At 35.6% G+C, this 13,646-nt stretch overlaps 1 pseudogene; it reads left to right on the top strand.

Annotated features, from left to right (window-relative positions):
- The first annotated feature begins 670 nt into the window (after positions 1-670).
- On the top strand, positions 671-6,876 carry LOC111158668 (annotated as a pseudogene).
- Positions 6,877-13,646: the final 6,770 nt, after the last annotated feature.

Raw genomic sequence — 13,646 nt, forward strand, 5'->3', positions numbered from 1 at the left:
TCTTTACTGACCTCAATGGTATGAAACTAGAAATCAAATGGTATGAAAAGAAGAAAACTGGAAAGTTCACAAATATGTGGAGATTAAACATGCAACTGAATGAGCAATGGATGAAAGAAGAAATCAAAATAAAAAATACCTTCAGACAAATCAAAATGGAAATACAACATACCAAAACTTAAGGGATGTACCAAAAGCAGTTCTAAGAGGGAAGTTTTTAGCAACAAATACCTACATTAAGAAAAAAAGATTTCGAACAACCTGACTTTATATCTTAAGTAGCCAGAAAAAACAAACTATGCCCCAACTTAGCAGAAAGAAAGAAATGAAGATCAGAGTGGAAATAAAAGAAATAGATTCTTAAAAGATAATAGAGGGGCACCTGGGTAGCTCAGTTGTTTAAGTGTCTGACTCTTGATATCAGCCTGGGTCTTGATCTCAGGGTCATGAGTTCAAGCCCCACACTGGGATCCATGCTAGCCATGGAACCTACTTTATAAAATAATAAATAATAGAAAAGACCAAGGAAACTAAGAGCTGTTTTTTGAAAAGATAAACAAAATAGACAAAACTTTAGCTACTCATACCAAGATAAAAGGGAGAGGACAAATAAAATTATAAGTGAAAGAGGAGGCCCTTCCTCCAGGGGAGCTACTGAAGAGCAGCAGCCATGGCTCCGTGCTACCTTATGGCCATAGGCCTCAACAAGGTCCACCAAGTGAATGTGAGCAAGCAGAGGCACAGGTCCTGTGGCAGGTGGCTCACCAAGCACATCAGATTCATGTGGACCAAATCCAAGAAGTGTGTGGCATCACCACATATGAGTGGCATCCTGTGGAGCTGCTCAAGGTCTCCGAGGACAAGCGTACCCTCTAGTTTCATCAAGAAAAGGGTGGGAACACACATCCATGCCAAGGGGAAGAGCGAGGAGCTGAGTAACATCCTGGCAGCTTATGATAAAAGTGGTAGCCAAGAAAGACTGAACCCCTTCCCTCTGAGTAATAAAGCCTTTTTGGAACTTAAAAGAAAAAAAGGAGGAGGGATGAGGAGGAAGAGACTTAGAACTAACAACACACAAATACTGAGAATCGTAAGAGACAGAATAGGAACAATTATTTGCCAATGAAGTGTACAACCCAGAAGAAATGGATAAAATCCTACACATACAATCTACCAAACTGAATTGTGAAGACGTAGAAAATCTGCACAGTCCAATTATTAGTAAGGAGATTGAATCGGTAGTCAAAAAATCCAACAAAGAAAAGTCCCAGACCAGATCATTTCACTGGTGAATTCTACCAAATATTTAAAGAAGAATTAATACTAATCCTTCTCAATCTTCCAAAAAGCAGAAGAGGAGGGAATACTTTGAAACTCATTTTATGAGCCCAGGATTACCCTGAAATAAAACCTGACAAGGACTCAACATCTCTGATGAAATAGATGTAAAAATGCTCAGCAAAATAATGGCCAACTGAATTCAACAGTACATTAGAAAGATAATACACCATGATCAAGTGGGATTCATTCTAGGGATTCAAGATGGTCCAACATCAGCAAATCAATCACTGTGATACACATTAACAAAATGAAGGAAGAAAAAGCATTTGACAAAATTCAACATTAATTCATGATAAAAACTCTCAGCAAAGTGGGTATAGAAGGAAAGTACCTCAACTTAATATGACAAGCCCACAGCTGACATCATGAAAAGGTGAAGAGCTAAAAGCATTTCCTCTACAATCAGGAACAAGAGTGCCCATAATCTCATTTTTTTTTTTTTTATTCAGCATAGTATTGGATGGCTTAACCAGAACAATTAGGCAAGAAAAAGAACAGTTATTCAAAGTGTAAAGGAAGAAGTAAAACTGTTTCTACTGGCAGACTACATTGTATGTATTTAGAGAGCTCAAAGGACCCCACCAAAAAACTTAGAATAAATGAATTCAGTAAAGTTGCAGGATACAAAATCAACATACAAAATTAGGTTTCTATACACTAATAACAAGCTATTAGAAAGAAATTAAGAAAACAATCCCATTTACAACTGCATCAAAAAATACCTAGGACTAAATTTTAAAAAGGAGGTGAATGACCTGTACACCAAAAACTAAGACATTGATAAAAGAAATAGAAATAAGTGGAAAGGTATTCCATATTTATGGGCTGGAACATCTAATATTGTTAAAATGTCCATACTATCCTAAGCAATCTAGAGATTCAGTGTATCAAAATTCAAATGGCATTTATTCTCAGAAATAGAAGAAACAATCCTAAAATTTTTGCAGAACCAGAAAAGACCCCAAAGAGCCAAAGCAATTTTCAGAAAGAAAACGCAAGTCAGCACATTTCCCAATTTCAAACTATATTACAAAGATTCAGTAACCAAAACAGTATGATATTGGCATAAAAGGACAACAAATCAATAGAACAGTATAGAGAGCCCAGAAATAAACTGGTACATATTCGGTCAAATTATGGAAAAGGAGCCAAGAATGTATTGTTGGGAAAGGATGGTCTCTTTAGTGAATGGTGTTGGGAAAACGAGACAGCCACATGCAAAAGAATGGAACTGAACTATGTATACCATACATAAAAACCAACTCAAAATAGATTAAAGACTTGAACATTAAGACCTTAAACCATAAAAATCCTAGAAGGAAACACAGCTGATAAGCACCTTGACATTAGTCTTGGCAATGATTTTTTGGATGTGACACCAAAACCAAAGGCAACAGAAGCAATAACATAAAAATTGGAATATTATTAAACTAAAAAGCTACACAACAAAGGAACCATCAAGTAAAAAGGTAGGCTACTGGATAGGAGGAAATACTTGCAAATCATATATTTGATGTGGGATTCATATCTAAAATATATAAGAATACATACAACTTAATAGTAAGTATCAAAACAATTTGATTTTAGAATGAGCATTTTTCCAAAGAAGACAGACAAATGGCTAACAGGTACATGAAAACATACTCAGTGTCTCTAATCATCAGTTCAAATCAAATTCAAAACCACAATGTGATATCTTTTCACATCTATTAGAATGTTTATCATCATTGATGAGATGAGAGATAAGAGGGGTTGGCAAGTGTGTGGAGGAAAGGGAACAGTTGGGCACTGCTGGTGGGAATGTAAATTGGTGTGGCCACTACATAAGACAGTATGGAGGTTCCTAAAAAAACCTAAAAACTACCATATGATCCAGCAATCGCCTTTCTTTGTAAATATCCAAAGCAAATGAAAACAGGATATCAAAGAGATATCTGCATTCCCATGTTCATTACAGGATTACTCTCAATAACCAAGATAAGGAGAAAACCCAAGTGTCTATTAACAGATGAATGGATAAAGAAGATTTGGTATATACCTACAATGGAATATTATTCAGCCATGAGAAAAATTTCCATCCTGCCATTTGTGATAACATTGATGGAACTTGAGGACATTATGCTAAGTGAAGTAAGCCAGACAGAGAAAGACATTTATGGTATCACTTATCTGTGGAATCCTAAAAAACAAAAACAAAAACAAAAAAACCTCAAACTACTAGAAACAGTAGAAAAGTTGTTTGCCAGTAGGGGCTAACAGTAGGAAGAAATAGGGAGAGGTTGGTAAAACTTTTAGCTATAGCATAAATTAAGTTCTGATCATCTACTATAAAACATAGTGACTATAATTGACAACACTATGATGTATAATTCAAATTTCCTAAGAGAGTAAAACTTCAGAGTTCTCACATACACACATATACAAGTAATATGTGAGGTGATGAATGTGTTTAATTAAATAGATGGGGGAAACCCTTTCACATTTTATATCAAATCACCACAAGTATACTTTAAATATCTTAGTTTTATACGTCAATTATATCCCAATAAAGCTGAAATTAATTTTTTTTTCATTAAAAGAATTTTAAATTCATTGAAAGCTTTAAGAACTACATAGTCTATTTATGCTCAGGTCCATTTCTTCTGTTTCTATTTTAGATAATCTATTATGTTCCTTCAATCGGTACTCCTTTCAATTGTTTTGACTTCTCTTTCCCAAATATGGTTAAGTACCAAATGCTATCTGGTCTACTTAAAAGGACCAGAATCCCTTTCCAGTTCTACTGCCACAGTCTCCAGATCAGATTTTCACATTTGGCCTGGAATATAACCTCCTAGTTGGCTTCTCATTTTAATAATAAAATAGAACTGTAATGCAGTAAAGAATGGGTTCCTGTGTACCAAGTGTTGCTTTACATAAGCCTATGACGTAGATTTAATCCAATCCCTATCAAATTCCAATGGCATATTTCCCAGAACTAGAAAAAAAATTATAAAATTTGTAGGAACTACAAAAGAGCCTGGACCAGCCAAAGCAATCTTGAGAAAGAACTAAGCTGGAGGTATTACACTCCCTATTTTCAAACTATATTACAAAGCTATAGTATTCAAAACAGTACAGTGTGGGCACAAAAGCAAATATCAATAGAACAGAATTGAGAGCCCAGAAATAGACCCACGCAAAAATGGACAGTTAATTTACAACAAAGGAGCCAAAAGTGTACAATGCAGAAAGGACAGTCTCTTCAATAAAGTTTTGGAAAACTGGTCAGCCACATACAAAAAAAATGAAACTTGACTACTATTTTAGACCATCCACAAAAATTAACTAAAATTCATCAAATACATGAATAGAAGACCTGAAGACACAGACATCCTAGAAGAAAACATAGGTGGTAACCTCCTTGACGCTGGTCTTAGCAGTGCTTTTTGGGGTCCGATTCCAAAATCAAAGGAAACAGAAGCAAAAACAAACAAATGGGATCACATCAATCTAAAAACCTTCTGCGCAGTGAAGGAAAGCATCATCAAAATGAACAGACAACCTACCGAGTGGGAGATGGTAATTGCAGTCATACATCTGATAGGGGCTAATATCCAAAACAAGTAAAGAACTGCTACAACTCAACAACAAAACAAACTAATTAAAAAATGGGCAGAGGATCTGAATAGACACTTTTCCAAAGAAGACATACAGATGGACAACAGGCATATGAAAAAATGTTCGACATAATTATTAGGGGAATGCAAATCAAAATCACAATAAGATTTTCACCCCATCCAAAAAGATGGGACATCTGACTGGCTCATTCAGAAGAGTATGGATCTCTCAACCTTGGGCTTGTGAGTTCAAGACCCATGTTGGGTGTAGAGATTACTTAAATAAATAAACTTAAAAAAAATGATGAGATATAACAGGTGTTGGAGAGGATGTAGAAGAAAAAGAACACTTGTACACTGTTGGTAGGATTATAAATTGGTGCAACCACTATGGAAAATAGTATGGAGATTCCTCAAAAAATTAAGAATTGAACTAACATAGAATCCAGCTCATCTACTACTGGGTATTTATCTGAAGAATAAGGTAACACTAAAGAAATATGTATCTTTCTGTTCTTTGCAGCATTATTTACAATAGCCAACATATGGAAGCAACCAGTGTCCACTGACAGAAGAATGGATTAAGCAGATGTGCATATACACACATATACATACACTCGAATACTACTCAGCCATAAAAAAGAATGAAACTTTGCCATTTGCAACAACATGGATGGACCTAGTGGGTATTATACTAAGTGAAATAAGTCAGAAGAAAAAAGACAAATACCTTATGATTTCACTCATATGTGAAGTCTGAAAAAGCAAAAATTGAAAACAAACTCAGATACAGAGAACAGTTGGTAGTTTCCGGGGTGGGGAGAGTGTTGAAGGGTGAGTGGATGAAAGGGGGTAAATTGTAGGGTGATGGATAGTAACTAGACTTTTGGGTGTATCACTTTTGGGTGTATTTTATATATATAAACATAAAATACCTTTATTAGCCATATTTTAGAGAAAGGAAAACTGAGCATTAAAAAAAATCATAAAACTGGTGCAAAGTCTCAAAACTATTGAGAGCAAAGGTTAAACCCAATTTTGATTTTTTTTAAAGATAGCTTTGCCATTATTATTAATTAAGGATTTTGTTTCTTAAAGATTTTTATTTATTTATTTGACAGATCACAAGTATTCAGAGAGGCAGGCAGAGAGAGAGAGGAGGAAGCAGACTCCCCGCTGAGCAGAGATCCCAGGACCCTGAGACCATGACCTGAACCGAAGGCAGAGGCTTTAACCCACTAAGCCACCCAGGTGCCCCCCCCATTTTGATTTTAATATCTATGCATGTTTGTTGCAATATCTTCATAAAACATTTCACACATCATTAACTTTAAAAACTGACAAAGTCCATTTTTCAGAATTTCTCTCCCCCAATACCTAACTAAAGGGAGAAAAATTGGGAAAAAAGAGGAAAAGTAGGAAAAAATAATTCAACAGAAAAAAAAAAGATGAAGAAGAAGAGAAGAAGAAGAAAGGATTGACTAAAAGCTCATGCTATTAACTTTGAAAACTAGTGGTTAAGAAAAGTCTTAAATGATATTAGGGAAGAAGGTTAATCAATGTAATCTTGAGAATTTTGATGATAGGTCTGTATTTTGTGGAAAAAGAGGAACAAGTTGCTGAGCAAAGTTAAAGAAAAAGCCTTGAGGTTGGAAACCTCATCTATCATTGAAAATATTAAAACACTCAAAAACCAAAACAGTAAGGCTTTGTTGTCTAAAGCCCTCATGGAAATAAGATGCAATCACTCTAAGTGAGGTGGACTCTAGTAACAAACCCTCAAAAGAGGGACAAGAGGCCAGATCTCCTAACAAAGATAGTATAGGACTAACCCCAACTGTGCTGTTGGGACTCATGCCCCCTCCCACCTGCAGATAAAGGAAGAGAGAACAAGTGGTTATGTCAAACAGAGATGGCCAAAAGCAGCCTCGGATAAGGAGCGAGAGTTGGTCCGAAGAGTTCACCCTTTATTTATTTGGCCAAATGGGTCTAGATGAAGTTTATTATGCACAAGGAAGATGAAAATACATGACACTTAAGCAACATAATGAAGCAAAACAAGTATATAAAGACAGCTGAAGGTTCAGTTCTTTTTTTTTTTTTAAGATTTTATTTATTTGACAGAGAAAGAGATCACAAGTAGGCAGAGAGGCAGCAGAGAGAGAGGGGGAAGTAGGCTCCCCACAGAGCAAAGAGCCTGATGCGGGTCTTGATCTCAGGATCCTGAGATCATGACCTGAGCCGAAGGCAGAGGCTTTAACCCACTGAGCCACCCAAGCACCCCTGAAGGTTCAGTTCTAAATGGAAAGAAAATCCCTGAACAGCAACACAAAAAGTAATATACAGAGAAAAAGGTGGCGATATGGAAACAAAATGAAAACCAAATTAGTACAATTACAGAATAAAGTAGAGACCATGTTAAAGAATAAAAGACATAGATGAAAATCCTCTCAACAGAGTGGTGGCTTAATGGATGCAGAACCACATAGAAATAGAAGGAAAATAATTAGAATAGATAAAAAGCCATCATTCAACTATAAAGGCAAAAGACTTACATTACCAGTATAAACTCAGGCAATAGGGACCCACGTGCCCCTTCTGACAAATTTGCTTATTGGTTAAATCCAGGCTTGCAAAGGGGTGGGGGGTAAGGATGAAAATACTGCACTTTAAAATGCAAACAAATAACCTAAAAACAAAACCCCCCTGTGTTAGAAAATAGTAAGTTTGGAAAGAAAGAATTATGTACTCAGCTAAATTGTGCCAGGTAATGAAAAAACATGCTCAAGCCTAAGGAACCCAGGAAACATTGTTAATCGGTTCTCATAGTTTGATCCTCTTAGGTTAACTTCAAATAAATTAAGTTTATTACTATTATACAATGACATATAGTGTGGTTAAAATATTAATAATCTGATGTTACTGTACATTACACAGAGAAAATTTCCAGAATGATAATGTTAAAAATAATTATTTCTAGGTAGATTTTGGGTGAATTTTTAGCTCTTAATACTTTTCTGTAATGCTGAATTTTTATGAGTATGTTTTGATACACTATTCTAAAAAGGTAGCTCTGCAGAAGTCAAAATTCAAATCATAGCCTCTATTAGTCAAGTTATTGCAACAGACATAAGCTAGAGTATATCTTAGAAGAAAAAAAGATAATTTAAAATATCAGTGAAAAGGGAATCTTAAATATTGGGACTTCATCAAGACAAAAAGCTTTTGGACAGAAAAGGAAACAGTCAACAAACCAAAAGACAACAATGGCAGAAGATATTTGCTAATGTCTTATCACATAAAGGGCTATTATCCAAAATTTATAAGGAACTTATCAAACTCAACACCCCCAAAACAAAAAATCCAGTCAAGAAATGGGCAGAAGACATGAAAAGAATATTTCTCCAAAGAAAACATACAAACAGCCAACAGACACATGAAAAGATGCTCCACATCACTCGGCATCAGGGAAGTACAAATCAAAATCACAATGAGATACCACATCACACTGGTCAGAATGGCTGAAATTAACAACTCAGGAAACAAGAGATGTTGGCGAGAATGTGGAGAAAGGGGAACGCTCTTGCACTGTTGGTGCAATGCAACAGAATGCAAACTGGTACAGGCACTCTGAAAAACAGTATGGAGGTTCCTCAAAAAGTTGAAAATAGAGCTACACTAGGACCCAGCAATTGCACTACTGGGTATTTATTGAAACGATACAAACATAGTGATTGGAAGGAGCACATGTACCCCAATGTTTATAGCAGCAATGTCCAAATAGTCAAAGTATGGAAAGGACCCAGATGTCCACTGACAGATGAATGGAAAAAGAAGATGTGGTATGCATGTATGTATGTATGTATGTATGTATATATGGTGTGTGTATAAATAAATATATATATTACACATTCCATTATATTAATTATTTAAAATATGTATTGATATATAATTACATATTAATATAATTATATTATTATATTAGTAATATAACATTATTATTATATATTAATAAAATATATTATTTAAAAGAATGAAATCTTGCTATTTGCAATGATGTGGATGCAACGACAGGGTATTATGCTAAGCAAATAAGTCAGAGAAAGACAAATACCATATGATTTCATTTACACGTGGAACTAAGAAACAAAACATGAACACTGGGGAAGGGAAGGCAAAATAAAATAAGATAAAAATTGAGAGGGAGGTCAACCATAAGAGACACTGAACTTTAGGAAGCAAACTGAGGGGTGCTGGAGGGGAGTTGGGTGGGGGGAAGGGATAACTGGGTGATGGGCATTAAAGAGGGCACTTGATGTGATGAGTACTGGGTTTATATGCAACTGATGAATGGCTAAATACTACCTCTGAAACTAATACCAAAAAAATGACTCTTGAATAGTAATTCTGTTCTTATAGATTTTTCTCTGTAATGAGATTACCCCAAATAGAACTATTTACAAATTTAAACTTTAAACTTCTGCTTCAGTAATAGCAGGCTAGAGAATTTGGAACCACCTCCCATTGAGGACAACCAACAAATCTAAATGAAATGTTTTTAACCGATCAAAGTGCTAGCAAAAAAATTATTGACAAAAATGTAGGAAAAGGCAAGAAACCAGAGAGGAAACCAGCAGTTGAAACTACTTTTGCTTGAGGAAAGGATGCCACTGGCATATCTGGCAGCCCCTCTGCCTAGGTATTTACAAAAAAAATGTTCCCCGTGGCCAGATAATTTTTAAAAGGCCCTTCATCCTCCAGCACATGGCTTGTGACATAGGGCAGGGTTATCTTTCTGATCCCACTTAACGTTCTTAGCTGGGCATCTTTGTGCAAGGCCCCACTCTGTGGTCATTTCTAAAGCCAAAACAAACAACTGAGAGACTGAGTTGTGGTTTTGGCAAATTTGCAAGGTGAAGGGGACAGAAGTCAAAGACTAGGGCTGGCCAAGGCAGTCTGATAACCCAACACATTCATTAAGTTGGTACTGCCAAGGGCTATATATATGAAATAAGGGTGACCTGGAAGTAAACGTCCCATGTTCATGACTCTTGAGTGGTCCAGGGAATTGCAAGCTAACAGTTTAAATCAGAGATCCCATACTGGTGGTGTCCCCAGACATCTGAGAAAGGAGGAAGACACATTCATACCAGCACTTAAATTATTCCTACAAATACTTTTCCAAATGGCATAATCACTAAACAAAGATAACTGGCATACAAGGAAATAAGATGCCACAAATGGGAACAAATAGAAAAATCCCCTCCTCCAAAAAGTTTAGAGATATTGGAAATATCAGATATAGATGATAAAATAACTATGGTTACTACTTTAAGAATAAAAGGTTGAAAGTTTTCTAGTAACAGGGAACTAGATAGTGACTTAGATTTTTTAAAAAATTTTTAAAAGATTTTATTTATTTGACAGTGAGAGAGAGAGAGAGTGAGAGAGGGAAAACAAGCAGGGGGAATGGGAGAGGCAGAGGGAGAAGCAGACTCCCTACTGAGCAGGGAGCCCAATTTGGGGCTCAATCCCAGGACCCTGGGATCATGACCTGAGCTGAAGGCAGATGCTGAACCGACTGAGCCACCCAGGCACCCGTGACTTAGATTTTTAAAAAATACCAAAAGTAGGGGTGCCTGGGTGGCTCAGTGGGTTCAGCCTCTGCCTTCGGCTCAGGTCATGATCTCAGGGTCCTGGGATCGAGTCCCGCATCGGGCTCTCTGCTTGGCAGGGAGCCTGCTTCCCTCCCTCTCTCTGCTTGCCTCTCTGTCTACTTGTGATCTCTCTCTGTCAAATAAATAAATAAAATCTTTAAAAAAAAATACCAAAAGTAGATTCTAAAAAAGAAAGCTGAAATTACATTAGATACAACCAAAGAAAATTAGTGAACTGGAAGAGAGGTCAGAAAAATTATTCAGAATTCAACAGACACCAGAAGATGGAAAATAAAGAAGAGAGGATAAATATATAGGCAAATAAAAAGGTAACAAATTCCATCATATGTTCCATGAGAGTTCCAGAAAGGAGAAAAAGAATGTCCCAGAGGCAGTATTAGAAGAGAAAATGATTGAAAGTTTCCCAGAACTAATGAAAGACACCAACCACCCACAGATTCTAGAAGTTCAACAGCTCCAGAGTAAGCAAATAAAAATGAATCCACATCTATACACAGCACAGTGAAACTGCAGAAAAGCCAAGACAAGAGGAAAAAACTTTAAAGGAACAACACTTAAGATTGTTGCTAAGTTATCAGTCAATGGAAGCTTGAAGACATTGCAATGGTATTGTCAGTGTGCTGAAAGAAAACTATCCCATCCTAGAATTATACATTCAGCAAAAATGATGACATTTAAAATATTAAGATGAAATGGACATTTTATATAAATTAACAGTTTACCACCAAATGACTTTCAATAATGAAAATATTAAAGGATGTACCTCAGATAGAAGATAAGTGATTTTTCCAGAGGTGCTGAGATTCAAGAAGAAATGCAGAGCAAGAAAAGAGGCAACTATTTGGATAAATTAAACGAAAATTGACTGTACAAAACAGTAATAATGACTTGAGTGGTTGTTAAAATATATAAAATTAAAATATATAGCAACAATATTTAGGATGGTATATACAGAGTTAAAGTGTTCCAGGGTCACTGCCCTATTCAACAGGAAGGTAAAGTAATGGTTAACATTAGACTTGGAGAATTTAATGGCACATGTTGTAATTTCTAAGATAACCAATAAAAATATAGTCAACAGGGGCGCCTGGGTGGCTCAGTTGGTTGCAGCCTCTGGCTTTGGCTCAGGTCATGATCTCAGTGTCCTGGGATCGAGTCCCGCATCGAGCTCTCTGCTCGGCAGGGAGCCTGCTTCCTCCTCTCTCTCTCTGCCTGCCTCTCTGCCTAGTTGTGATCTCTGTCAGATAAAGAAATTTTTAAAAAAATATTTAAAAATAAAAAAAAATAAAAAACATAATCAACAAAAATAGGATACAAGGACATATAAATTAGAAGAAAAAGAAGCATGAGAAAAATCCAAAAGCAGGCATGGAAGGAAGGGAAAAGAAACAAAGAACAGATAATACAAAGAGAAAGTATAGACAACATGGTAAAATTTAAACCCAAATATAGCAATTATTACATTAAATGTAAATGGACTAAACATCCCAGTTAAAAGATAAATATGTCAGGCTAGGTAAGAAAACAACACTCAATTATATGTCATTTATAATAGACCCATCTGAATCATGAGAGCACAGAGAGGTTCAAAATTTAAAAGACAGAAAAAGACATGTATTGCAAATACCAAAAGAAAGATGATATAGTGATATCAGATAAAACATACTTTAAGACAAGAATTATTCAAGAAAAAGAGGGTCATTTCATAGTTATAAAAGATTAAATTCACCAGGAAAATAGTAAATTTTAATTGCATATAATGTGAGTATATGACCTAAAATTATATAATTCAAAAACGGAGAAAACTACAAGAATAGACACCATGGGAAATTTAAACCTATGGCTGATAAAACAAACAGACCAGAAAATTATGGGGAGAATACAAGATTTGAATTACATGCTTTCCAGAGTTGAGCCACTGAAATAATATTTAGAGCACTGTACTGAAGGGATAGAGAATGTGCATTCTTTTCAAATTTGACCAAACAGTTGAAAGAGGTTAAGCACTGATCTCAAGAAATGAGAAAAATGAACAAAATAAAAAAATAGAAGGAATTTAAAAAGAACACAAATTAGTTAAACAGAAAACAAACATAAAATAGAATCTCAAAAAAACTTGATTCTTTGAAAAGGCTAATAAAATCAACAAACCTCGAGTGGACCAGTTAAGAAAAAAGGCACAATTTACCAATATTAAAATGAAAAGGAGTTATCGCTATAATGTAAACATCAAAAGAGAATATTATGAATACTTTTAGGTCAGTATTATTAAGTTTTAGAATAAAAAATTCCAGGAAAAATAAACTTACCCAACTTGTCCATGATGTAGAGAACTTGCCTGTGAGGTAGAAACCATTCCTATGACTATCATAGAAACAGAATCAGTGATTTTAGAAAATCTTCTCACAAAGCAGCTATAGACCCAGTTGACTTTACTGGTGTATTCTACCAAAAATTTAAGGAGAAAGTAATTTCAATATTGAATTCTTCCAGTTAATAGAAAAGAGCATACTCCCCAACTTAGGAGGTTAGTGTAACTTTGATACCAAGAACAGTACAAAAAAGAGAATCTCAATTATGAATATAGTTGCAAAAGCCCTAAGCAAAAATATTGACAATCTAACTCCAGTAACAGTTTAAAAGACAGTATGATCTGGGGGTGCCTGGGTGGCTCAGTCAGTTAAGCATCTGCCTTCGGCTCAGGTCATGATGCCAGGGTCCTGGGATCGAGCCCTCCGTTGGGCTCCCTACTCAGCGGGGAGCTTGCTTTTCTCCCACTCCTCCCCACCTGTGCTCTATCTCTGTTGCTATCTGCCTCTCTCTCTAAAATAAAATCTTTTAAAAAAAGACAATATGATCTGTTCAAGTTGGATTTATATCAAGAATGTAAGGTTGTTCAGCATTGGAAAACTGATCAACATAATTCACCCCATTAATGAACAAAAGGGGAAAAATCATAATCATTTCAATTCATGTAAAACATGTCTGATAAAACTCAAACTATTCATGAAAAAGATGAATTTAGTAA

The sequence above is a fragment of the Enhydra lutris genome, unplaced genomic scaffold (genome assembly GCF_002288905.1).
Source record: "Enhydra lutris kenyoni isolate GAN:26980312 unplaced genomic scaffold, ASM228890v2 scaffoldscaffold62, whole genome shotgun sequence".
In the NCBI taxonomy this organism is placed as follows: Eukaryota; Metazoa; Chordata; class Mammalia; order Carnivora; family Mustelidae; genus Enhydra; species Enhydra lutris.